Source organism: Saccostrea cucullata, unplaced genomic scaffold (genome assembly GCF_032062105.1).
Source record: "Saccostrea cucullata isolate Sc308-1 unplaced genomic scaffold, CSIRO_AGI_Scuc_v1 ctg323, whole genome shotgun sequence".
Taxonomy (NCBI): domain Eukaryota; kingdom Metazoa; phylum Mollusca; class Bivalvia; order Ostreida; family Ostreidae; genus Saccostrea; species Saccostrea cuccullata.
In genome coordinates this window covers 3,070-6,508 of record NW_026931249.1, presented here as the reverse complement: position 1 = coordinate 6,508, position 3,439 = coordinate 3,070, and the positions used below count along the sequence as shown (strand labels likewise).

Genomic DNA, 3,439 nt, shown 5'->3' with positions numbered 1-3,439 from the left:
CTTTTAAAATATGGGCTTTACATGTATATAATGTATGTCTTTTGATTATTTTGAAGAATGACATTGTTGATTGAATTTTAAAATGGTCTTCAATATGTATGCACATGATAATGTATTAAATGCACAAAAATTATAATTTCATGAAAATAAATAAAAAAAGCAAATATAAAAAAATAAATCAATTCAATTATACACTAATGTGCAATGAATGTTTCTTGCAGGATATACTCTGAATGATGTGCAAGATCAAGGTTTGACTGTTGTGAGTATTGTAAATGTAATTATAAGGATAAATTTATAACATTTAATAGGCAACATTATTATTTAATTATTATCATCCTGATCATGCTGATTGGAATAAACAAAGAAGAATTATGTTGATACATAAATCAGTATATTATGCAAACTGTAAATAATTGCATTACATATTTTTTCTGATTTGCATGTAGTGCATTGATATCTGTCAGTATTTTTCATTCAGGTTTTTTTCCACATAATTGCAAATGCTTGTATTTTATTTGGATTAATTAATTTAGAGCATGATTGTATTAACTTATTTATCATATTTGTAGTTGAGCTGTAACAAAACAAATTATCTGATGAAGCTGCAACCATGAGAATAGGAAAGGATGTCAAGTCTAAAGAAAAGGTATGTTGATTACTGGTGATGATATGTTTTTGATGTAATTAGAGTACAGCAATAAAATAGAGAGAACAATAGTAATCCCACTTTATCTGTAGGCAAAAAATTAAAAAAAATAAATCTAAATTCTTTTCAAGAATAGGCAGGTCATGATTAATCACTCAGAGATAGTTAAGAGCAGATTTAGATTTGTTCAGACCATATAGCTATAGGGTAGGGTGGGTCCACAGTTGGGGATCAAAATTTTATTCTGGAATATTTAAGGCTGAAGCCTTTTATTATAAAATCTTTTCAAGATTATCAGGGTCACGATACATCTTATTTTTTGAATGAATACATCCTAGTACTGAATCCCAGAATCAAGGGTAATGGATGTGCCATAATTAGAAACAGAATGTTTATCTTGAAAGTCCTTTGTAAATATAGGAAAATCATTTTGTTTATTTCTTGGCTTTTAAGTTAAGTAGAGATGAAAATAATATGAGTTTTCATTATTTAAATACCTATTTTATGGAGACTTCAGATGATATCTATGTAAGGTGAAAAAAGCTACAATTTTCAGAAAGAAAGCAATATTTTGGGGTTATAAAAAAGGGGCATAACTCTCATCATAGTATTACATGATGGATGTCAGATAATGTGAAAAAATGTGTACTGTTGGATAACAAGTTAATACATTGCAGTCTGAATAAGTACAGTTAAACAACAGTATCTTAAAATCAAACAACTTTGACTACCTAGGGCATGTTGACGTTCATGACAGTATTACAATTGGATGAATGATTTGCAAACTCTTTGAATTGCATATGATTTACTTTTGTTAATTTTTAATAATTTGCTCATTTTGCGCACATCTCTTTCTCATGCAGATTATCAATGAATACTGATAGATTGAATTAGCAACTGTAAATGGCATATATGTATATGCATTTTATATACTCTGTTTAGAGTTGAACTTTGGTATATATCTTTGACACTGAGTGATATCTTGAACACACTGAGATTTCAAAGTCATTTTAAAGTCCCTTGAACAACATTTTTTTCCTATATATCTTACCCTGAATCTCTTGGATATCTCAGTTTCAGCAGTCCCATAAGCATTTCAAGAAGTGTGACTTTATTTTATTGATTCAATTCATTTATGATGAATTATTAAAATATCAAACATATACTTTTATGTTAGTGCATCAACATTTTATATTTTTCAGGCAATATAACAAATGGTTGCTGAATTCATGAAGACTAGCTGGGATGATACAGTACTTTTCTACTCTTATGAACCATATCTAAACATCATTTGAGGATCCCTTTGTCAGAAAAAAAAGAATTTGCATATTCAAAGACTCTATAGTTTATTGTTTATTTGTATGTTGTTTAACATTCTTCTTGAAAATTTTTAACTCATATGGGGATGCCAACATTTGCAGGTGGAAAGCTGCAAATTTTGTCCTTACTTGGAACACATGGCTAATTGAGCAATGAGGGATCATTTTGGTGCTAGCACCTACTGCAACACAGGACCTCTGTATATACAGTCTCATCTCTATGTCTGACTGTGAGATTTCGAACCAGCAATTTAAGGATCAACTCCTTACTCATGAGAGCAGACGCTCTTGCCACTGCGCCATGCAGGTGACTTCATAGGTTATAAAATAATAAGATAGGATTTATAACTTAAAACTGATGTTTTTTATTCAATCACAGTATAGAAAATGTTTGCAAAAAAGGGAGGTAATAGCTACATGTAGCTCTCACTGGTATTGCATGCTTAAACTATATGAATTACATATTTTAATTACATATTATTTTAAACCAGATAGGTAAAGAAATAAACATGAAAATATTTTTACTATGAATTTTATTATAAGGTTGATTATCTTTAAAAATTGGAACTTTTTTTTTTGAGTAGGAAAAAAAAATAATTAGAATGTACATGTGCAGTTAATTTTGTTTATTAAAAGATATTCAAAATTTGGAGATCTTGTGAAGGGTATCTAAATATTGATTTATAAATTTTTACTTCATTATTAAACAGCATAATCTTTATTATATAACAAATGCCTGTAATATACAACTTATTTGTTGTTGAACATTCCATTGTCTGTCTACATGTAGTGCTTAGTAAATTTCTTGTAAATACAAACATGATTGCATGCTGTTTGTTTACTTTGTCTTTTTTCAATGTGAGTCATGAAATATAAATTGTGTGCATATCAGTTTAAATTATTTTTGTTGAATAACCCTAACCAAGAAAAAATTGATAACTGAATACTAGTATATAATTATGTAGATAGATACCTTCCAGAAATATTTACATGTATTAGTAGCTGCAGATATGTAGCTTATGTGAAATCAGGTTTACTTGAAAATCAATTTACCTGTATTTATTAAACAGAAGTTTAGTGAACACATGCATTCATATACCTAGGCAGCAGTTCATACTGAAAATACACTTGTGTGTTTATGTTTTAGTTATTCAACATTAAAGTTGACCAGAAGTGATCTTGATGAAATAAAACATATATCTCACAATATTTTTTTCTTTTTTTCTCTCCAATTATTCACAGTTTCATTGTATATGAATTGATCAAAGAAACTGACTATACCATTAAAAGAAATCTGGAGTTGTCTTTCCTTGTTTAAAGAAAATATCTGATGCAATGAGTGCTCCCTTGGGTTCATGACCCTGAATCTTAATAAGGTTGGGAGGTGTGGACAAGGTCATTGTATCGACCAAAGAACTTACGAAATGATAAATATATTAGTTTTGGATTTCACATCTGACATGTGATATGT

General features: G+C 28.9%; 1 long non-coding RNA gene across 1 annotated transcript; it reads left to right on the top strand.

Annotated features, from left to right (window-relative positions):
* The first annotated feature begins 572 nt into the window (after nucleotides 1–572).
* LOC134231953 (uncharacterized) lies at nucleotides 573–2,144 on the top strand. The gene is made up of 2 exons (XR_009984662.1): nucleotides 573–649; nucleotides 1,852–2,144. It is a non-coding gene; the product is annotated as an uncharacterized LOC134231953 (long non-coding RNA).
* The last annotated feature ends 1,295 nt before the right edge of the window (nucleotides 2,145–3,439 follow it).